Raw genomic sequence first — 24,930 nt, 5'->3', positions numbered from 1 at the left:
CCCGTCCCACTCCATGTTCCAGCCCTATAGAACTCCGAAACATCGTTCATGCCGATCCATTTCCATTCCATAACTGTTTCCCGTTTCCTAGCCCGTCCCACTCCATGTTCCAGCCCTATAGAACTCCGAAACATCGTTTCAAATTCCCCATCTTTTCCATTCTCGTCCTCGCTCTTATGTTCTCATGATTGTGTATATATTTTTACATCATGCCGATCCATTTCCATTCCATTAACTGTTTCCCATTTCCTAGCCCGTCCTTACAATCCATAAAAACTAGCCATCTTTCACTTTTTCAAAACTCAATCATAGCATTATACACAAGCAATGGTGGGAGAGATTCCATTACAGAATTGAGCCGCAAACAAACCCCAACTTGCTAAGATGCTAGCTCCTGCCTATCAGCCTCCTAACCATGGGCAACCTCCATAGCGTTATACATTCCCATTCTCATCCCCTGTTATATGCAATTACGATCCATAAAAACCAGCCATCTTTCACTTTTTCAAAACTAAATCATCGTGTTATACACAAGCATGGTGGGAAAGATTCCATTACAGAACTGAGGGGCAAACATTTAACATACCTAGACTTGCTAAGATGCTAGCTCCTGCCTATCAGCCTCCTAACCATGGGCAACCTCCATAGCGCAAATATGGAACCAACGGGTGAGAGACTGTAAGGTCTCACATGATCTTGCCCAAGAGATCACAAATGGAACCACAAAGCTTATCAAGGCTCATCTCCCAGCCATAGAGTCTCTCCGGACTCATCCCCCAACTGGAGGCCATAGCTACATCCTAGGCAGAGCTCCCCTGCAAGAAGACATGGTGTCCCATTCCACAACCTACACATGTCGTCTGGTGAGCACCCCCAATGGACCATGCGCTACGAGTCAAACTCGACGATCATAATAACAATTGAGCCAAGGTTATGCTTATATAGGCCACTAGGCTCTAAACCGACTCCAGTGATATCTTTAAATAAAAACCCTATAATTATAATAACTATGTCTCCACTAATAAACCTCTTGTGTGGGTTGGATAATCTCCTACTGGGTGCTTCCTACACTTGGCCCCTAGCGTGGGCCCCTAGTATGGACTTGTCTTGGACATAACATACTTCCCCCTTAAGGACCATTGACATCCTCAACAATTAACTTGGGGAGTTGGACCATGTAGCCTCCCTTTCAAATCTTCAGATTCTGAAGGGATTATTGTAACTTGGTTGAACACAATGCTAATCAATACACTTAAATATACTAAGATTTGATGGACACTTGCTCAAATACAAGAAGTAAATTGCTGAATTGACAAGAGACACACAATGAGCCGGAACGGCCGACCCCTCCCTCAAATAAAGTATATTGATCTTGGGAGAATCAAATACATAGTGTCATGGCCATTTCTAACCAGATTTCCATACCAATGCATATGACTACAGTACGGCAAACAAGTGGTTGTCGATGTAGACTTGCAACCCACACTACCCTCTCAAGTGCCCATGTTCCCTACCATCTGCTCTCTATTGTTCCACCAACACATGGTAGCAACAATCTGCAAGAGAGCACGTAGGACAAGAGAACACTACACAGGGTATGTGATCTTGTAATCCGATTCCTCCCTCCTACTACTTGCTCCCATATTTAAGCATAAAAGCTTACCAATAGCAAGTAGAGTCGATGACAGCAGGGGCAATCTTGTCACACACTCATGCTATTGATGAGTTGACTTATCCCCACAACTCTCTCTCTCTCTCTCTCTCTCTCTCTTGTTCTCTCTGTGTATGACTCCCACACATGAATCTCTAAACCCTAATTCCTGTTTCACTCACACAATTGGTATCAGAGCCTTCAACTGTAGCACACAGTCGAGCCAGCAATCGTGAAGGCAAGCTTGTAGCGAAGACCAGGCGCAGAGGCTGTGGTGGCAAAATTTGGAACAAGTAAGAAGCTCAGGCTGCCTACTAGGAGCGTTCGTAGAAGGCTGCGTACAACAACTAGGCGACAGCACCACTAGGCGAATGCAGGCGAGCGAAGAAGCGTGAGCGAAGGCGGGCGTTGAATTATTCGCAGCCTAAGGCGAATGCGTACGTGGCAAAAGGTAGCGCGTGAGTGAGCGTAGGCGAAGGCGCTCGTAGCAGCGCTCGTAGCAGCGCTCGCAGAGCAGCAACCAGATACAGGCGTGTCAGGCGCCTACTGCAAGGGCACGTAGAAGGGCAAGCGCCAGGCGTAAAGCCACGAGGCGTGTAATCTTGAAGGGCGACCCCAAGGGGGCAGGCGTGTCAGGCGCCTACTGCAACCAGGAGGATACGTAAGCCAAGGCGTCTCCCATTCAGCGTTGGTCGCTAATCGTTCAACTGGCCACTCTGCGCTAGGCGTCAATACAACAGACGCATACCTGGTCGTCTGCACTAGGCGTCTATTAAGGAGCGTAAGGCTGCAACGCTACGTGGTTCTGGTCAACATAACGCTCAGGTCCACGTCACCTGCTAAGGAGAGCTACGCAGCCTAGCCCGTACAGTACGTGCAGGTGATCTAAATCTGCAGTGCAGCCAACTCCCAGCATGCACACCTGAATCCGTACCTGCACAACAGCTCCTTCAATTGCTCATTTCTGCAAAAGCAGCACCTAATTCATCAACCCGCCTGCAAATCAGAGAAAAATCACAAAATTACAAGGTATTTTCCTCAATTTTTTTTTTGGGATTTGCAATTGAGCAAGTACAGTCATCGAGCTTTTGTGCCGATTGGATTGATTTGCATGCAGGCAATCGCATTTGATGCTGTGGATAATGTGTTGATGCCTTACAAGCACTCAATGTGCCTGTAAATCAAGGGGCTTTCATGTATTGGATGTATATGTGGCCAGGGGGAAGCATCGTGAACACTCTGGATGCCTTCATGTGCGTCAATGTACCATCATCCATGTATGATCAGAAATTGATCTTAAATCAAGGGGCTTTTCAAGTTTGTATGCTTGTTGAGCTTGGCAAAGCAGCAGGCAAGACATTTATGCCTTGAATCCTCAAAAATCAGCTTGCAGTCAAGGGGCTTTTGCCCAATTTCTGTTCGGGACTGTTGTATGCAGTGTACAGGACTGTAAAAGTCTGATTTTCACTCATTTGGACAGCCAGGAGAGCATTTATTGCTATTGTACCTGCTGGTACAGATTTGGCACAGCTTTGTGCATGTTTTGGCATGGCTGTACACTGATTTGAGTGAGAAAAAGGTTCAATTTTAACTGCTGTACTTGCCGGTACAGGTTTGGTACATCATTGGTGAGCACTTGGTACTGCTGTACAGTACTTTGGAAGGGCAACAGAGCACATTTAAGGTGCTGTCCAAAATCTGCAGCAACCAGATTTTGGTGATTTCATCACAAACAGTGGGAGAAAAGTTGCATTCTTGCTTCCGCAGTGGGAGATAAAGCTTGGGAGAACAACTGTGAGCACTTTGTGTGCTTTTGGTGCAGTGTTTGCACATTTTGCAGGGAGTCAGGCATTGACAGGTTGCATTTTGCTATGGCAACCACAGGTGAGAGCTCTTCATTGCTTCACATCAAGAAGCTTGAAGGCTCGCATAATTATGATATTTGGCAAACCCAGTGCTACAATGTGTTGCTCCAGAGAAAGCAGCACAAGCCTATCAAAGAAAGGGGTGTGATGCCCGCTTCTCTTACTGCTGAAGAGTGGGAAGATATGGATGAGCTGGCAAGATCTACTATCATGTTGTCTGTGTCAGACTCATTACTTTTCAGCATTCGTGAAGAGAAGACAGCTTGGGGAATGTGGCAGAGATTGCAGGACTTGTATGCCCAACAAAGTGCCTCAAGCAAAGTGTATTGGTTGAAGAAACTCATAGGTCTTCAGATGAAGGAAGGGGCGTCTATGACAGCCCATCTCAATGAGTTTAATGGTATTGTCAGCCAGGTCATTAATCAAAAGTTGGCAATGGACGATGAGTTCAAAGCCACTTTTCTGTTATGCACTTTGCCAGAGAGTTGGGACACATTCAGGACAGCCACTAGCAATTCGCATGCTATGCTGTCATATGCAGATGTTGAGGGTGCTCTTCTTCAAGAAGAGATGAACAGGAAAAACAACTCTGTTGGAAAGTCTAATGCAATGAATGCACGTGGGAGATCCCAGCAAAGGGGGAAAAGCCAAGAAAGGGGAAGGAGCAAGTCTCGCTCCAAAAAGGATTTGGAATGCCATTATTGTGGCAAGAAGGGACACATTAAAAAGCAATGCTACAAATGGAAAAATGATCAAAAAGAAAAGGGAAAAGGCAAAGACAAAGAGAAAGATGAAGCCAAAGATGTAAAGCCAAAGGGTAAAAGTGGAGTCAAGATTGAAGAAATCAATGTGTCACATGGAGGTGGCAGTGAGCATGAGGTCCTCTTTACGTCTTCACTTGATGCCCATTCACTTCTTACAGGTGGTCATGGTATGCACTCATGGATCATTGATTCAGGTGCCTCCTTTCATGTCACAGGTTGCAGAGACTTGTTTGTCAGGTATACTGCTGGCAATGAAGGAGTGGTTTATTTTTTTGATAACCATGCATGCAAGATTCTTGGCAGAGGTGATGTGAGGCTTGTATTTTCAGATGGCTCACAGCTTATGCTCCATGATGTCAGGCATGTGCCGGAGATCAAGAAGAACCTGCTTTCTACTGGACAGCTTGATGATGCTGATTATGTTACCACATTTGGTCGTGGAAAGTGGAAAATTAGTAAGGGCTCACTGGTTGTTGCCAGAGGCTCTAAGGTGGACACTCTTTATTTCATGCATGCAGGTGTTTGTCACCATGCTAATGTAAATGCAACCGAGCTGCCGGAAATTTCTATGTGGCATAGCCGGTTGGGACACATGAGTGTCAAGGGAATGGAGCAATTGTCTCGTTTGGGTTACTTGCCTTCTCTAAAGTTTTCAAGTTTTCAGTTTTGTGAGCATTGTATATATGGTAAGCAACTACAGTGCCCCCACAAGAAAGCTCTTGGACAGAAAGATGCTCAGTTAGAGCTTGTGCATACAGATGTATGTGAGATGCCTCAACTTTCTTTGGGAGGGGCAAAATATTTTGTCTTTTATAGATGATGCCACACGCAAGGTGTGGGTCTATCCTCTTCGTTTGAAGAGTGATACATTCTCAGTGTTTCAGAAGTTTGTTGCTCATGTTGAGAATCAAACTGGCAGAACACTGAAGGCTTTGCGTTCCGACAATGGTGGAGAGTACATGTCCAAACAGTTTCAGGACTTTTGTGATGCTAAAGGCATCAAGAGGGAGCTCTCTACTCCTTATGATCCTCCACAAAACGGGACAGCAGAGAGGATGAACAGGACCATACAGGAGAAGGTCCGTTCTATGTTGTCACATGCTGCATTACCTCATGGTTTTTGGGCTGAAGCTGTTATGACAGCCGTTCACCTTATAAACAGGTCACCTAACACGAGGCTTGGTGGGAAAGTGCCAGAAGAAGTATGGACAGGGAAGCCTCCGTCATACAAGCACTTGAGAGTGTTTGGTTGTGTTGCGTACGTGCACATACGCAGGGAAATGCGCACCAAACTTGATCCTAAGTCTCACAAATGCATATTCCTAGGATATGGTATCAGAGGTGAAATGGGGTATAGACTTTGGGATCCCATGAATAGAAAGATCATACACAGCAATGATGTCATTTTTGATGAAACATGCATGTATAAGGAGCCTGCAAGGCAACAGGAGCCTGGCAGAGTCATCTTTGATGATGATGGACATCATGGACAACAACAAAGGGCTGTAAATCAGCCATTACAGCTGGAAAACCAGCCCTTAAATGGTGCTGAAAATGGTCCAAATGGACAGCCAGAGATGGCAGAAGATATCCCTATGGATATACCACAGTTGGAGGAGATACCGGGCATGATTTTTCAGCCTTATGGCATGGAACAGGAGCCACCAATGGGTGATATGCAGGCTGGACAGCAACCTGCAAATGATGGTCATTGGGTACGGAGGTCCACAAGACCCTCCAGAGCCCCTGACAGGTTTGTTCCAGGGGTTGACTACTTGATGCTCACTGACTGTGGGGAGCCCTCATGTTATAAAGAGGCTTTACAGAGGGCAGACAAAGCTCTATGGGAGCGTGCCATGAAGTCAGAGATGGATTCTCTGCACAAAAATGGAACTTGGAAGTTGGTGCCTTTGCCTGCAGGCAAGAAGGTTTTGCCATGCAAGTGGGTTTACAGGCTCAAAGTTGCACCAGATGCAAAGCCAAGATACAAAGCCAGGTTAGTGGCTAAGGGCTTCAAGTAGGAATATGGTGTGGACTTTGAGGAGATCTTCTCTCCATGACCACACTTAGAGCTGTGTTGGCTTTGGTTGCGCATGATGATCTGGACTTGATTCAGATGGATGTGAAGACTGCTTTTCTTCACAGTGATCTCCATGAGGAGATATATATGCAGCAGCCAGAGGGTTATGCAGTAAGTGGAAAGGAGAAGCTTGTATGCAAGCTGAAAAAGAGTCTTTATGGGCTCAAACAGGCACCAAGAGAATGGTATCATAAATTTGATACATTCATGAAATCTCAGAAATTCAGGAGAAGTGACATAGATCACTGCTTGTACACCAAGAAAGCTTTGGATCGCAGTCTAATGATCCTCATCTTGTATGTTGATGATATGTTGATTGCCGGGAAATCTCGTAAAGAGATGGATGCCTTGAAGCAGAGGCTGCATCAAACCTTTGATATGAAGGATTTGGGTGATGCAAATCACATCTTGGGTATGCGGATACTTCGAGACAGAAATCAGCATGTGTTGCATTTGTCTCAGAAGGAATACATTGGCAAAGTCTTACAGAGGTTCAATATGGATGGGGGGAAGAAGACTAGTACTCCTTTGCCTCCATATGTGAAACTCAGTGCTATGGACAGCCCACAGTCGGATAGTGACAGGGCTGATATGGCCAAGATTCCGTATGCTTCAGCTTGTGGCAGTCTCATGTATGCCATGGTTGCTACTAGGCCGGACATTGCATTTGCAGTGGGAGTGGTTTCTAGATACATGGCCAACCCTGGCAAGAAGCATTGGGAAGCAGTGAAAGGTGTCATGAGATACCTGAAGGGCACACAGGATATGTGCATTTGCTTTGGCAAACAGGATGCATTAGTGCATGGTTACACGGATTCGGATTATGCCGGTCATCCAGATAACCGGAAGTCTACTACCAGTTATGTGTTTACATTCACAGGAGGTGCTGTGTCATGGATATCCAGGATGCAGAAGTGCACAGCCTTATCTACTACAAAGGCCGAGTATATTGCAGCCACAGAAGCTTGCAAGGAGGCATTATGGCTATCTCGGTTAGTGGTTGATTTGGGTTATACAGGGGATATTCCATTGTTGCATTGTGACAGTCAGAGTGCCATCCAGTTGGCAAAGAACCCTGTCTTTCATGCAAAGACGAAGCATGTGGATGTGAAGTATCATTTCATCAGAGAGGTGATGAGAACAAGCAAATTCAGCTCGTTAAGATTCATACGGATGACAACCCGGCTGATCTGTTGACAAAGAGTTTGCCTCCGGAGCGGTTTGCTCATTGCAGACACTTGATGGGCATTGGATGAGGCCAGTTTCAGCCTTGATATGGCCTTGTATATTATCATGTACATGCTGATTTTTCTTTTCCTTTACTTAAGGACACTTTGCCTTTAAGTGGGAGGTTGTTGGGGTAAAGGCATAATGCCCACCCTTATAGTGTGTACAAGCCCATAAGTTATAGTACATAGTACACTTAGTACTTTTAATGTACTAAGTGCACTATGTGTACTAGTGCAATATACATGTGTGATAGGAGAGTCACACACTCATGCTATTGATGAGTTGACTTATCCCCACAACTCTCTCTCTCTCTCTCTCTTGTTCTCTCTGTGTATGTCTCCCACACATGAATCTCTAAACGCTAATTCCTGTTTCTCTCACACATTTTGCAAATCCGGAATGATCAACACTGGACTATGAGTAGTTGCATCTTTCAATTTGAGGAATGCATCTCTCTCTACATTAGTTCATTTGAACACGGCCTTCTTCTTTGTCAAATCATGTAAAGGCATCAATCTTTGCAGGATCCATCCGCACTCCATCTTTGGATACAATATGCCCAAGATAATGTATCTCTGACAAGAAGAACTCACTCTTCTTTGCATTTATGAAGAGTTTATGCTTATGGAGCTCTTCAAAAACAATAGTCAAATGAGCTTTATGCTCTTCGGTCTTCGAGAAGACTAGGATGTCATCAAAGAAGACACCTGTAAATTTCCTGTACCCACGGAATATGCGATCCATCATTCTATTGAATGTAGCGGGGCCATTTGTAAGACCAAAAGGCATAACAAGATACTCATAAAGCCCAAATGCTGTCCTGAAAGCAATTTTGTGTACATCTTCAGACACTACACGCACTTGATGATACCCACTCTTGAGCTCAATTTGGCTAAAGCATACCGATCCATCCAACTTGTCAAGGATGTCGTCTATGCGTGAAATCAAAAACCGATTCTTGATGATAAGCTTATTCAAAGCTCTATAATCCACACACATACGAAAGGATCCATCCTTCTTTTGAACCAAGAGAATGGGTGAACAATATGGGGAAGAGCTTGGCTAAACCAAACCCTTCTCAAGAAGCTCATTCACTTGCTTCATGATCTCCTCTTTTTGGGATGCACTTACACGATAGGCTGGCCTATTAGGTCGGCACAAGATCAATGCGATGATCTTCTGGTCGTACATGTGGTAACTCATCAGTAAAACAATCACTGTGCTCTTGCAAAAATTTCAGCCTATCATTACTAAGAGTGTTTACATTATTTTCCTCAACATGATCTCGTACAAAAATCAAGTACGCAAAAACACTCTTTTTCATTACCTTCTTAATTTGTACATGAGATACAAGGGAAATGGTATCACCCTCTTCACCAACATCAATTACATGTTCTCGGCCTTTATGCATAAAGGTGATCCTATTGGTCTTGTAAGCCTTGCACGGATCAATACGTGTATGCCAAGGCTTTCCAAGCAATACATCACAGCCATTCAACGGCGCCACAAGAAAATCCTCATGATCCACATAGCCTTGAATGTGTATGCGTAACTTGCCAAAAATAGACATGACCTGCACTTCTCAACCAACAAAGGCAGCCCCTGCTTCAATTTGAGGACCCATGTCCTCCGCTTCAATACCCAAAGCAGCTGCCATCTGTGTGGATATGAAATTTTCAGATACACAATCATCAAACATGAACAAAGCGGGCTAATCTTTGAGCTGTCCCCAAGCTTTACATACAACCCTATCTTTGCTATCATGTGAAGTGTTGCCCTGCACATCCGGAACCATATGCACAACAGGCTTTGATGCATTTGCATTATCACGCTTTTTCTTGTTTGGGCATGCCTTTGCAATATGCTCGGTGCTACCACAAGTAAAGCATTTCCCCTCACTCATATATTGCTTTTTATGTTCCGGAGTAAGACCATAGTCTCTCAATTTGAAGGGACACTTCTTGGTAGTGTTATTTTGAGCCTTTGTACCAATTTTATCTTGGTTTTGGTCCTTTATAGGTGGCTGCCATCATTTTGCAAGTTTTGAAATTTGGACAGCCCTCTCTTTGCCTTGAAATGAGGGTTTAGCCTTATTGGATCGACTCAATTTGAGTTCCAATTGCTCGATGGCGGTAGCGGTGGCGGCTGCAATTAATTGGTGTAAGGTATGACCAAGATACATTTGTAGTCCCACTTTGTACACGGGTTGCAATCCCAATTGAAACCTTCTCTTCCTTTCCGCCTCGGTGACATGCATAAATGGAGACACCTCCAAGAGCACTTTCCAAAACTTTTGCACATATGCATTTACCGATTCCCCCTCATTTTGCTTTACCCAATCCCACTTCATTGTTATCTCATTCATTGCATTGGGAGACAAGAATTAAGCATAGAACCTCTCCTTGAACTCTTCCCATGATCTAACAGGATTCGGTGAGAGCTTCTCTGTGAGCCACCAATGGGCAGCAGTGCCTTTCATGAACATGCTTACATGCCGGATCATGGATTTCTGAGTGAAATTCTTATCACTGAAAGCAATATCAAACTGGGCAATAAAAGCAAGTGTCTTTGATGCATCATATTCCCCATGATATGTGTCAAACTTCACAGATTTGTCTTCGGCTTTAAAGTCACGAGACTTTGATGCATGTGTGTGCATCTCAACATGTTTTCCCCATAGTGACAGGGGGACGGCGAGACGCCCACGTGGGACGTGGGAACGCCGTCCCGATTAACTGCAGGTGCGGGACGGAGGCGGGACGGCCTAGGGGCCGGGACGGAGGGGACGTGGCAAGGGGACGGGCGTCCCCGTCGGAGGGGACGGTGGGACGTTGTCAGCCCGGGGACGGGGGACGCCTGCAACGGCGCAACGGCTACAGAAAACTAGCCGTTTTTTTTTCAGGCAACAGCTACTAGCCGTTGGCGGCTGGCCGTTTGAGGCTGGCCGTTTGAGAGTTTGAGAGAGAGAGAGAGAGAGCTGCTATATGCTATATAATGGGCTTATGCTTCTCCTCTTCTACTCATTGCTCAAGCCTTCCATGAATGATGATGTACCTCTAGGCTCTCCACCATCTCCCTCTCCTACTCAAGCTTTCCTCTCCACTATCTCCCTCTCCTACCACCTTCCTCTCCACCCTCTCCTACTCCACCACCTTCCTCTCCACCCTCTCCTACTAGACTACTTCAATCTTCCCTCTACCTCTTCTCCTACTCTACCCTCTAAGCTCTCTCCACCCTCTTCTACTAGACTACTTCAATCTTCCCTCTACCTCTTCTCCTACTCTACCCTCTAAGCTCTCTCCACCCTCTTCTACTAGACTACTACTAAGTTACTAACTATTCATGGCATCCTCTTCTCGTGCGGGCGGTAGGAGTAGAACGGATGGGTGGTCATGGTGGGATGAGGTCAACTTCGAGCCTCCTACTCATGCGGGGGGTGCACGTCCATGGACATGCAAGCTTTGCCCATATAAGCGTGTGGGTGGGGCCAATAGGGTGAGGGCCCATTTGTTGCATGAGCCCGGTCATGAGGTGAAATTTTGTGAGCTGGTCACACCGGAGATAAGAAAGGAGCTTCTTGCAAAGCTTGCCGCCCATCAAGCTTTGAATGCAAGCCAAAGGGTGCGTGGAGTGGATCCCAACACTTATGTCACTCCAACCCAAACATCAGGTTCTACATCGGGTGGTGGTGCATCTTCATCTACCCCTCTACCACGTCCTCCTCGTGGCTTCACACAAGCCGCCTTCTCAATGCCGCAACCTAGTCCACCCTCTCTCTCTCGTCGGCAAAGTACTCTTGAGGGGAGTTGGGATCCCAAAAAGAAGGAGGAGGTTGATGCCGCGGTGGCCCGCTTCTTTTTTCATGACCACATTGCTTTTCGTGTGGCACGGTACGTATTTCACTCACATGATTTCATCATCATGTCTCACGAGTCACGATTCACGGGTCACCATTTTGCCATTCTAATTACTTACCCTCTTTTTTTTTGAAATGATAAATAGGTCCGACTACTTCAAAATGATGGTGAAGAAGATTGGCGAGTACGGTCCTCACTACACACCTCCATCCTCCGAAACCTTGCGGACCACTATGCTTGACAAGGAGAAACGCCTTGTTGAGCAAGCGGCGGCAAACACAAAGAGACAATGGGCTTGCAGTGGAGTCTCTTTGATTGCAGACGGATGGAGTGACGCGGAAAAGGTCTATCCATGGCCTTGTGGCATACTCACGGGGGGGATGTACTTTGTCTCCTCACATGATGCTTCAGGGACGGGAAAGAGTGCGGATGTACTTGCTGCTGAGTGGAGTAGTGCTGTCGAGATTATCGGCCCCGAATGTGTGATTGGTTTCGTCACGGATGGTGAGGCGACAAATAGGGCAACAGGAGCTATTCTTGAGAGTATGTATCCTCAAATCACCATCTCTTTTTGCATGGCACATTGTCTCAATAATCTTTTGAAAGATATTGGGAAATTGTCATGGATTGAATCGGTGATTGATGATGCATGTGCAATTGTGACCTTCATCAACAATCACACATACCTTCAATCCGAGTTTGGGAAGAGGTCCACAAAGGTCCTTCTCAAGTACTCGGACACTCGCTTAGCATACAACTTTCTTATGTTGCATCGCTTGAAGGATTGTCAGGGTGCCGTGCGGCAACTATTCATCAGTGATGAGTTTTGCTCCTCATCTTTTGCACGTACACAGGTAGGGATTTCATGCAAGAAAAAGGTCGACGATGCTGATTTTTGGGAGGACCTCAAGCGCACTGACGCCATGGTGCATCCCATTGTCCACTTGCTCGGGATTGTTGATGCTATGCAGCCATGCATCGGCAAAGTATATAGAGCCATGGACCAGATGATAGAGAGTCTTGAGAGCTTGAGCCACACGTAGATAGATATGAGGAGATCCACTCGCTTTGTGTGGCGAGATGGAGCTCATATTCCTCTCCTTTACATGCAGCTGCTTTTATGGTGGACCCACAATTTCAGGGAAAAGGGCAGGAGGGTGATAAAGAGGTGAGCAACGGTTGGAGACTCATCTTGGATCGCCTCACGCCGGATGCAGAAATCAGGCGCAAAATTAGAGACCAGCTCTCTAATTATAGGGCATTTCAAGGCTCATATGGATGTGCAGATGCGCAGCAGGACAGATTCAAGGTTGGTGCAGCATTATGGTGGGAGGACTTCGGATCAGATGGACCAGAGCTACAACAGTTGGCGATCCGGATCTTGAGCCAGTCCGTTAGCTCTTCTTGCCTAGAGCAATTATGGTCCTCCTACAGTCACATTTCATCAAAGAAAAGAAATCGGCTTGGGGTGGAAACAGCTAATAATCTTGTCTTCATTAGCGCAAACTTGCGCATGCTTGGCAAGAGTGCAAGATGCAATGCCGATACTTTTACACAGTGGGAGATGGAACAAGAGAAGACAGCTACAACTATTGCAAAGGAGGGTGGGACAGATGGTTCTCATCATGAGCCTTCATCGGATGACACAAACCCCATCCACACTTCACGCACTCATGATCATGAGGCTAGCACCTCTCTTATTGGGAGCGCAGAGTATGAGAGCGAGTGACTTATATTTTGTATCGCCTAGGCCCCAACATCTTTTGAGTATATCTATTTAATGTTATCAACTTTAAAGTCTTTCTTTTCCGACTTTGCAAGTCTTGACTCTTGACTCTTGCACCTCGTAGCGTAATTTAATTTTAAATGTAATGTGTATCATGATTCATAACTTTTGGAGTTAGAAAGCTTGTTGTTATTGATTGATTAATCTTGATTCTTTACTCCTCTAAAATTAACAATTTTGAGTGCCGTCCCCACCCCCCGTCCCCGTTCCCTACCTTTAGCCGTCCCCGTCCCCGTCCCCGTCCCCGTCCCCGTCCCCGTCCCCGTCCCCTGGTAACTATGGTTTTCCCCCATGTTTGTCCATTGAGACAGCCCCTGACTGGTATCATTTTAGGACCAAAAGGTGATGCATAAGGCATAGATACACGTGTCCTGTAAGCATGAGGCATGGCTGACCCCTCAACATGCATTGATACATTTTTAGCCATAGCTTCTCCCTCACGAGCACACTCGAAGGTATGAGTGGCATGAGAGATACGCGGAATACCTGCACCAACAGAAAATTGCAACCCATGTTGCATGTCAAAACCCCAAAGGATCTCCTCGTAGAACGCTCCTGATTCTCGAGACTCGAAACCTGCAAACAAACAAACGAACGAGAAGGGGGTGCAGCCTGACTCACCTCCCAACCATGACAGCCGTGGGCAAGCCCACAGTCTTGGCTGTCCCCACCGAGCCACGAGCTGAGCTAACTAGGTTGACGTACCGACCAATCTCTACCTCGCGACGTCCCATACCGCCATGAAGCTACCCTCGCAGGCCTCGAGATTGCTGCCGGCCTCGGTTGCATAGAGCAGTTGCACGTCTGCACTAGATCCACGCTCCAGACCATAGAGCTCTCACAAATCATGCGAGACTCTATATGACTAATGACTAACCTTGGCCACCCTTTTATAGGCACTTGGCCGGTCATCGGGCGTTCACACTTGGACGCCCGCTCGTCCATACTTGGGTGCCCGCCCATTAGTCTATCCCTAACTCAGCTCGCCAATCAGCCTGCCTAGCTCCAAGCTTCCCCAAACCTCGAAGCTAGTCTTGTGTGCGTATAGCACACGGTAGATACACACTGTGCAGATGACATACTCCCCTTCCTCTAAGAGATCACTCCTAAGCTCACTAAAAAGCCAAGGTAATCTCTCTGAAGAGTAGCCAATGTCTCCCACGTAGCGTCCTCCTCAACACGATCCTTCCACTTGATCTTGTATTCCGTGATAAGCGTATTATGCAACTGAACCAATCCTTCTTGTAATACGAAATGGTCCACAATATCTAGGGGATAATTTCGGAGATCGACCTGTCCGTGAAGTCTCGGAATCTTTCGGAACTCGCAAATACACCATCGTTCCTTCAGAGAACTCTCTGGGTGAACGATGTCTATTAGAATAAAATCTGTCTCGATCTTGAGCACTTCTAATAGATTCCTTCGCAACTTGTAACATTTCTTGCATATCTTGCAAAAAATTACGTGCTGCATCATGCTGAAGTCCTGAGAATCCGACTGTAACAGGTGACCTAGGTTGAAAACCATACATAAGCATGAAAGAACTAAAATCTGTACTTGTATGCTTAGTACTGTTATAAGCAATCCTGAGAATCCGACTGTAACAGGTGACCTAGGTTGAAAACCATACATAAGCATGAAAGGACTAAAATCTGTACTTGTATGCTTAGTACTGTTATAAGCAAATTCTAACATAGGAAGATAATCCTCCCATGAACTCTGTCTTTTGGATACATATGCCCGAAGCATATCCTCCAAAATCTGATTCACTCTTTCAGTCTGGCCATCAGATTGAGGATGATATGAGAAACTCAAATTCAAAGTTGTTTCCAACTTCTCAAAAACAAGTTTCCAAAAATCACTCGTAAACTTAGAGTCCCTATCACTGACTATGTCCTGCAGTAACCCATACAGTCTAAACAATTGCTCGATAAACTGTCGTGCTAATTGCGTAGCTGTAATAGTCGTCCAGGTCGGTAAAAATCCAGCCATTTTTGTCAAGCGATCTATCACAATCCAAATAGAATCATGGCCTTGATGTGATCTTGGCAATCCGGTAATAAAATCCATGGTAATACTTTCTCATTTATTACCTGGGATTTGCAAAGGATGCAACAACCCAGCCTGTCTAAAGCGTTCAGCTTTATTTGCCTGACAAATTTAACACTTGAGAACATAATCTTCTACATACCCTTTCATCTTTGTCCAATAAAAAGTGTGTTTCACAGGAACTTGAATTCTTTGAAGGTTGGTCCGAAGAGTTTCCTTCAGTCGTGTTAGCCACAGGTGCGGAGAACTTTCTTTTATGCTTGTTCCCCTGCTCGGTAACGGGTTTAGACTTAGAAGAGACCATTGTATCGTCATAGATACGAGCTGAATGAATGGCCTCGTCCAAAGTTTTGCATTTATTATTTTTAACCTGTAAACGGTATGAGTCAAGTAAACCGGCTACGAAGAACCCCAAAAGAGTTGTGGGATCCATCTTTGTAGCTTTCATCTGCAAGTCCCTAAACTTCTAGAGGTAGACCTCATAAGTGAGGTGCTGCGAGGTCATGGTCAAAGCGGTAAACCGGGCAACATCATAATCACCCTGTTTCTTGAGGAATTCCTTCTTGAAGACGTCTTCAAATTGTGCCCAAGTCGTTAGCTTAGGGTTGAGTTCTTTCCACCAAAGCAAAGCTTTGCCTGAGAGAAAACCTGCTGCTAACTGGATCTTTTTTCCATCATCATATGGATGAAACTGAAAATGGACCTGCCACTTATGTAGCCAAGTGTCCACGATCTCCTTGGTACACTGCTTTTGCTCGCCCCCGAACGGTTCCAAGGTAATGTTGGGGCCTAGAGCAGAGGCCAAGGTATCCATACCCGAAAGAGTAGATAGGGTAGTGGTCAAGAAAGAGATGGAGTTCTGCAAAGCTTGCATCTGGGCAGCGATTTGTGCCTAATGTTCCGAAGAAGAAGCTTCGAGAGCTCCTTTGAACTCTTGGAAATCTGATTTTGACACATAATCGTCAAAAAGATCGGCATCGGTATCGTCCGTAGCCGGCAAGCCTTCATGTTCGACAAGGGGCTCCAACTCGGATTCTTGGGTCGACATCTTGAAGAGAGCAAGTGGAGAGAAATTTCGATCTTTGCACAAGAAAAGTGTGAGAGAACTTGAGAGCTTGAGAGCTTGAAAACTTGAGAGATTTGTGGCAAGAAGCCCACTTAAGGGGTTTATATAACCTTCCCCAAAAGCAACTTGAGCTTTTGCTTCTGTGTTTTATATATATATATATATATATATATATATATATATTACTTTCTTTAAAATAAAACAAAAACACATCTTTAAACCTTCGAGGGACCTTTAAACTCTTTAAAAAAAAGTTTAATCTTTTAAAAAAAACGAAACAGCCCAAATCGGCTTTTTTCTCTCTCTCAACAATTCGTGCGACTGCACGAGCACCGAATCTAGCCTTCTTCTTGCAAAACAAATCAACCCTACTAGACCACCTTCTCCTTCACGGGTTCTTTGATGAAAAAGCACATACTATCTGAAAAAACAGCAGCATGCATAAACAAAACACCAAGCTTCTTGAACACATACCTTTCTTCGACCTCATCTTCTCTACCTACCGACTTGCTCGTTCACGAGGCACGCTCTGATACCACTGTCAAAACCCCAAAGGATCTCCTCGTGGAACGCTCCTGGTACAAGACTCAAAACCTGCAAACAAATAAATAAACAAGAAGGGGATGCAGGCCTGACTCACCTCCCAACCATGACAGCCGTGGGCGGCTTATGCCCACAGTCTTGGCTGTCCCCACCGAGCCACGAGCTGAGCTAACTAGGTTGACGTACCGACCAATCTCTACCTCGCAACATCCCATGCCGCCGCGAAGCTACCCAGCGGGCCTCGAGATTGCGCTGTCGGGCGTCCACACTTGGACGCCCGCCCGTCCATACTTGGGTGCCCGCCCGTTAGTCTATCCCTAACTCAGCTCGCCAATCAGCCTGCCTAGCTCCAAGCTTCCCCAAACCTTGAAGCTAGTCTTGTGTGCGTGTAGCACACGGTAGATACACACTGTGCACATGACACGCACGGTTCACGGGCGGGCGTCCAAAGCGGTAATTCATTCACAAATAACCTGGACTTACTCAGACACACAATCACAGAATCCTCGCTCCCTCGCTCAACAACACATTGGCCCTGAAGTCCGGCGCCCCTTGCGGTATTTCTTTATTGTTAAAAAGTTGGAAAATACAAAGCACGAGTGCAACAGAGCACTCTACTTGCACCAGCTGAGTTTTACAAATTCTGGGAGAAATTTGCTAGCATAACAGCACTAAAACTGTTCCATAACATCTCAGAATGAGTCCCAACTGACAGGCTCACTTCCATAGACATCAGACTACCCAATGGAGTCCAAAAACATGACAATTCAGCTTGCTGTAATTTTTTGCATAGACCTGTTTTCAGCTTTGTTTTCAGCCCAAATTAACCCTTGTACTGTCCTAGAGGACTTTAGCAAAGTCCTACTGCATTCTGGCATCAACCGGGCAACATAACAGCCCAAAAACAGCACCTAAACAGTGCTGAAACAGCGTTGTATTGAAGAGGTTATTACCCTCTTCCGTCCTTGCTTTGGTGTAGGAACTAACTACACCGGTTCCTGTTCAAGGAGGCAACTAGCCTCTGCATATAAGCATGAAATTCACACAACTGTACCTAATTTTATCTAATGAGAGCATTACCATAGTTTGCAAGAAAGAGAGAGACTGTGGGGAGCAAGCTCAACCCTCAATACATGAGTTGCACGGCAAGGGGGTGCACCACAATAGCTCTTAACCTGCAACAATCCACCATAATGGCTGCAAATGAGCCTCATTCAGCCCAAAATCCCACGCTTCCCCCTTCCCAATGTGGAAAATGCACATAAATTTGACACTTGGCACATTTTTAAACCTTTTCCACATGCAATCTTCCAAGCTAAAAATCTCCTGACTGGTTCACACTCTCACAACAGTCCTTTGCCAGCTTTTGGTCCCCTTGACATTCCGCACAAACTGACGCAAACACTTTTCAATTCCGACACTGCCCAAAATAGCAGTTCCCTAGATTTTAGGGATGATGTCATCTGCATTCCTTCTGGTCTCCTGACCATCTTTGACCACTATGTTCACTTCAGAATTTGCTTAGAATTCAAGATACATTCACATTTCGGTGGCAGCCACTTACTAGTGTAAATCGGCCTATGCCCTCATTCAGTGGCCATGTCCTAGACACTGTCATTCATCTTTCAGTGCAGTTCTCAGGCTTAGCCAACCACTGGTCCAAAGTCTCACTAGCTAACCCATTCTGACATTGCAATGTCCAAGAGATCCCGGGGGAAAACAACAGCAACCAAAGAGAAAGAAAAGAAAAATATATATTTATAAAGAAAACAAGTGCAAAAAGTTTCACCTCCTGGTGACATACCCCCCTCTTGAAAGAAGCAAGCGATGCAAGTCCACATGCAAACGGATGACACAGGACGATCACAAGATTCCCCAGGTGATTAGTGTCATCACATGTATCTCCTGCCAACGGATGGCACAGGGTGATGATAGGAATTCCCCACTACCATTTGTGCCATCGCAGGTTCCAGCCTTTCAAATACATGTTTCCGGATGCAACACAGGGCGATAGCATATATCTTGTACTATTAGTGTCACAACATGTAAATCATTCATTTGAAGCGTAACAGATACAACTTCAAAGCACTGAAAGTTCATTCATTGATTAAGTCATTGACAACAAATGTCAAAACTGTACATTGCCAAACATATAATACAAATGTACAGGTCATTCAGAATTCAGGTTCAAAAAGCAGAAATAACTGGGACAGACTCTCCTTTCAGCTTCACATCCATGTACAATTGTGATTTTCCTATTGAAAGCATCCAACACTGCATGTTTCCTATGACACCATGGAATTCCCAACAGGACATCACATCCTTCCAAGGGCATGATAAGAAACTCCTCTATGTCGACATAACTCTGTATATGCATGCGAAGTTTGCCAAGTATAGGAGTGACAGGAACTGAATGCCCAGGGCATGCCAAATCAGCTTGTCCAACTGGTACCATCTCTTCAGCACGAATTCCCAACTTGGCTGCCAATGCCGGTGAAATAAAGTTGGCTCGAGCACCAGGGTCAAAGAAAATCAGCACTGTAGTATCTCTGATTTTACCCCATGCTCTGCACAATTCTGTCGCATGATCACATGGCTGGTCACCAACCATGTCAGGTATCAATCCTGCACTCGGCATTGTCTTCTTCTTGGGTGGCCCTTGTTTATCCTCCGCATCTTTTGCTGGCTGTTGTGGACATTTTGCAGCCATATGCCCTTTCTGTTCACAGATGAAACATTTCCCAGCTTGCATCAATGCCTTTCTCTCTTCAAATGACTTGCCATACAGTGACCTCTTCTGTCCTTTGCCTTGAGGTTCCTTCTTCACTGTGCTCTTGAAACCACCTGAACCTCCCTGAAGCAGTGCATTAGCCATGTTTGCATTCTCAATTAGTTGAGTCCTGTTGGAAACATTGGTCTTAATACAGTAATCCCTGATCTCTTTGGGCAAACCACAGCAGTACTTCTCTATTTGCTCTGACAATGGCACTGTCCTGTAAGAAGTTACTGGCAAGAGTGCATCCCAAAACTTCTTGTTGTACTCTTCCAGATTTGCACAATTAGCTGCATCCAGTTTGTGCCATGCTGTCATCACATCCACTTCAAAGATGTTTGTCAGCCATGCAAAAGAGAACTGCTGCTTGAATTGGACCCATGTAGCAGGTGCCTGTCCTTGCATCAACAGTGAGGTCCACCACTGCAATGCATTAGCTTTTAAGAAAGTAGCAGCCTTCCGCACCTTAGAAGACTCTGTGACGTTGCCTCCAGTGAACGCTGCATCAAACTACTGAATGAAAGTCAGCGCTATCAATTTATCTTCATCCCACAGAAAGTCTCAAACTTCACTGCTTGACCACCTTCTTTGTAATCCTTTTGCTTACTGCTCTTGGGGGTCAAGTAATCATAGACTGGCGGCTGTAAGAATGGTAAATCCTTCTGCACTTTCTCTGCACCAGTCCTTGCTGCCCTTTGTCCACTAGGCTGAGAAAATTCAGCCACATTAACAGGTGCTGCAGGCATCAAAACTGGACTGAAATGTGTCTGAAGTCCAGGCTACACACCTATGTTGGCATAAAGAGGGTTCACAAATTCTGTAGGCATCAGTCCTGGTGACCCTCTTGGTATCAAACCTGGCAAAGCTGTGGGCAGTCTAGCCATGGCCTGGAAAATATACCCACCACCAAAATAACCAGGTTGGGCACCAACCAAAGGAGGAATGGTCGGCAAAACCATTTGTGCATTACTACCCTGACCATTAACTGCCTGATCATGTACCTGTGTAACATGCTGCACTGGATCAGCTGCCACTGCTGGTGTCTGCTCTACATGCTGTGGCATCCTTGGCACTTGTTCCTGTGCCCTCTCAACTGCATGCTGAGATGATTTAGCCTCGGAATCCTCCGTCCTTGACTGCAAATATCTCTTCATCCTGGGATTCTTCACTAGCTGTTCAAAGGTACCAACGATGCTCAGGAGCTACGCATGAAATAAATCCTCTTGTTCCTGTTCTTCTATTGACATGGCTGGCTGTGACAATGGCTGTGTCCGCTCTGGTGTCCGACACCCTGGCACCTGTCATCTCTCTACGGTGTCGGCGGGTAGAAGAGGAACTCTCTTCTGCCGGGAGCTTTCCTTTTTCCTTATCTGCCATGCTGTCTACTGAGCCCTCAAAGGAATCCTGTATCCAAAGAAAGATCTCGTAATCTTTCTCACCTGTAATCAGCTGTACCTCTCTGTGTGTGTCTCTTGTTCACCCAATGCAATCCGTGTCCGGGCCCTTGTAGAAAAGAGGACCCTATCCCGGCAATGGAACCATAAAACCGGTCTATGGACACATAAAGCGGTAATTCATTCACAAATAACCTGGACTTACTCAGACACACAATCACATAATCCTCGCTCCCTCGCTCAACAACACATTGGCCCCGAAGTCCGGCGTCCCTTGCGGTATTTCTTTATTGTTAAAAAGTTGGAAAATACAAAGCACGAGTGCAACAGAGCACTCTACTTGCACCAACCAAGTTTTACAAATTCTGGGAGAAATTTGCTAGCATAACAGCACTAAAATTGTTCCATAACATCTCAGAATGAGTCCCAACTGACAGGCTCACTTCCATAGACATCAGACTACCCAATGGAGTCCAAAACATGACAATTCAGCTTGCTGTAATTTTCTGCACAGACCTGTTTTCAGCTCTGTTTTTAGCCCAAATTAACCCTTGTACTGTCCTGGAGGACTTTAGCAAAGTCCTACTGCATTCTGGCATCAACCGGGCAACATAACAACCCAAAACAGCACCTAAACAGTGCTGAAACAGCGTTGTATTGAAGAGGTTACTACCCTCTTCCGTCCCTGCTTTGGTGTAGGAACTAACTACACTGGTTCCTGTTCAAGGAGGCAACCAGCCTCTGCATATAAGCATGAAATTCACACAACTGTACCTGATTTTATCTAATGAGAGCATTACCATAGTTTGCGAGAGAGAGAGAGAGAGAGAGAGACTGTGGGGAGCAAGCTCAACCCTCAATACATGAGTTGCAGGGCAAGGGAGTGCACCACAATAGCTCTTAACCTGCAACAATCCACCATAATGGCTGCAAATGAGCCTCATTCAACCCAAAATCCCACGCTTCCCCCTTCCCAATGTGGAAAATGCACATAAATTTGACACTTGGCACATTTTTAAGCCTTTTCCACATGCAATCTTCCAAGCTAAAAATCTCCTGACTGGTTCACACTCTCACAACAGTCCTTTGCCAGCTTTTGGTCCCCTTGACATTCTGCACAAACTGACGCGAACACTTTTCAATTCCGACCTGTAAATAAAGAAAACAAGTGCAAAAAGTTTCACCTCCTGGTGACACGTCCCCTTACCCGGAACTATACATTGGTCAAGCAAGCATGAAAACAGCATGCAATTTCAATTGCAAGCAAGCACATAAAGATGCTATGCAATGCAACATTGGTATGGACAATCCCCGTTCATGAGACTATACCAAAATAGACGTGCTCCAAGCAAGTACACGAGGTACCAGACCCAATGGAACACCAATCCACCAAGCATTTCCGAGCATGTACACGGAGGCACAAGTCCCAACGGAAAGCCAAGTCCACAATATCACACGAGTGGCATCAGTCCCCGGCATAAACAACTGCCATGGACACCAGTCCAATGTACATACATGATAAGAAAGCAAGGGTGGACCAATTGGGTGACCAAAACTTAGACGATAACTTGTAATGTTTCCCCATAACAACATTGGAATCCTTTGGTATCCAAGAATTGATCACTCTTGACTTAATCTTATGTCTAAGTGGGGTCTTGTATGGAGTGTATCCTGGTGGTATGGGATGCTAGGATCCACTACTTGGAGGGTTTCTGGATACATCTATATTCCTATTTGGTGGATTTATGGACTGAAGGAAGCGGCACTTGATTTGAGAAATCAATTACAGGAAGAAAGGAAGAACAAGATTGAGGATTGCAAACGATCGGAGAGTGTTATGCAGTTGTGTAGTATTTGCAACTACCATTGGGTCTATGTTTTGGGTAAAGTGGTTATGCTTTGTGAAGCTTCTTTGCTTCTCAGATGTGTTTGGGTAAAGCAGTTATGCTTTGCTAGATGATAGGTAAAGCTTCTTTACTTAGTTCTGAGGATCTTGGCACACGCGCATATATCATGTAGAGACCCAAATTTTGCTAATATTGAGATCAACAGGTTTCTCAGATAGATTTATTCTCCCGAGAAGATTTAGTTTGTATGCTGAAAGAGATTGCTAGCAACCTTCAGAAATCTTAGGAGTGATGGATTGTAAGACGTATATGGGATATGTTCTAGTGGTATAGGACGCTAGGATGTATCACATGTGCGGGTTTACAAGGTTCCGTCAAGGCAAATGTTTTAGATTTTGATGGGATAGTTATCCAAAACTTAGGATTGTTGGATACTTAGTTCATGGGGTGAGTGCACTAGCCTCTGATATGGTAGATGTCCAATTCATTAGCCACACCTTTGACTAGCATATGTACGGTTTACGGGCCATGCTTCTAACGAGGAAGATGTCCAGGTTATCAACTTTTATGGATGTTATCCAAAGCTCTGTAGCAAGGTATTAACTAGTGGAATTATATTAGTTCAACCCAGTAGAGAGTGTTAATGTTGAAAATTTTGCTTGCATCTTGATTACCTTGACACAATAGGCTAAGTTGGGACTTGACGTTTCTTGATACTTCAAGCAAGACATCAAAAATAACAAGGGTTATGAGAAAAAAATAGCAAGATTCCCAATGTTAAAGAACTTAGGCACCAAAAAGGATACATCAGTTCTGGTGAAACATTGCACATGTTCAGCACCAAGAGATCATTTGATTGGTCAGTATAAGCCTATGATAATACTGAACAGGTTATGTTTGGTATAGGTGTCAACCCAAGTTTCCCTTGAGAATAAGACCTTGAAGATGTAGTTCTAGGTGTAGTCCTATAAAAAATTAATCTGCTGTATGGTCAATTTCACAATTGTCATTTGACAAAGGATATGTTACAGTAGGAGAGTTATATCATGGGTGTTCTGGCTTGGACATGATCTTAATAGGAACACTTTCAAAGGTCATTTATGACCAGAGTGTTTAGATATCTGATAGTTCTCTATGGTTCTAAGAGAGGGAAGGCATTTTTATAATAACCCTTGGGTAGGGGGAATTACCCAATCTTCATAGGATAGGTAATTTGATTGGTACAACAATTGTCTCTATGATGTTAGATCATCCGATTCCTCGAGAGTCGTATTGAGGAATTGTTGTGTTCCTCCACGACACTGGTTCGAGATGGTCTGTTTTTAGTTTCACTAAGATAGTTGTAGGGACAATGGCTGCAAAATAGCAAATCTCCCGACATCCAAAGAGACCTATGAAGCACTGAATAAACTATCGGAGCTCAGGGTAAGAACTCTAAAGTTTCACTTCAGATAGAATTCTATGGACTTATCCTGCAACCACATGAGAGCTTCACCCCTCATCTGAACAAAATGAAGTCCCTTATGAACCAGCTTGCTGCTCTCAAAGCTAAAGTGGAGGAAGCTATGGCCATAGCCATTCTAATCAAATCAATGCCAAATGACCTCTACAGAAACCTCGTCACCGCATTGAAGAACCTTCTCAATCTTACCTTAGAAGGGATCATAACCTCCTTCAAGAAAGGAGAGAAGAAGATGAAGAACACAGCAAAGGGGACAACTCTTTTTTCACAAAGAAGAACTTCTCAAGTAAATTGTTCTACTTGTAGAAATAACCATGCAAAGAAGGATAAATCCTTGCAAACATTGTAGGAAAAACAACCACAATGAGAATAACTTTTTTTGCAAAAAAGCAAAGACAAATATCACATAGACAAAAGAAGAAACCTGCAAAGAAGATGCAAACTTTGCAGAGTATGAAGATTCTTAGGGCATTTTAAAGATCTAAAACAAAATGGTTGTAACATCAACAACCATAACCCAAGGACATAACCAAACACAACTTCCAGAGAAACTATGTTATATA

The 24,930-nt window shown here is 44.9% G+C and overlaps 1 protein-coding gene across 1 annotated transcript in view; it reads right to left on the bottom strand.

Moving 5' to 3' along the window:
- LOC147636589 (cysteine synthase-like) overlaps window positions 1-24,930 on the bottom strand; it is a 29,738-nt gene that overhangs the window by 3,005 nt on the left and 1,803 nt on the right. The gene's annotated exons all lie outside the window — the stretch shown is intronic.

The sequence above is a fragment of the Cibotium barometz genome, chromosome 7, assembly GCF_041138505.1.
Source record: "Cibotium barometz isolate CiBa-2024 chromosome 7, ASM4113850v1, whole genome shotgun sequence".
In the NCBI taxonomy this organism is placed as follows: domain Eukaryota; kingdom Viridiplantae; phylum Streptophyta; class Polypodiopsida; order Cyatheales; family Cibotiaceae; genus Cibotium; species Cibotium barometz.
Note: the sequence above shows the minus strand (reverse complement) of the source record. Positions and strands in the feature narration are given on the sequence as shown.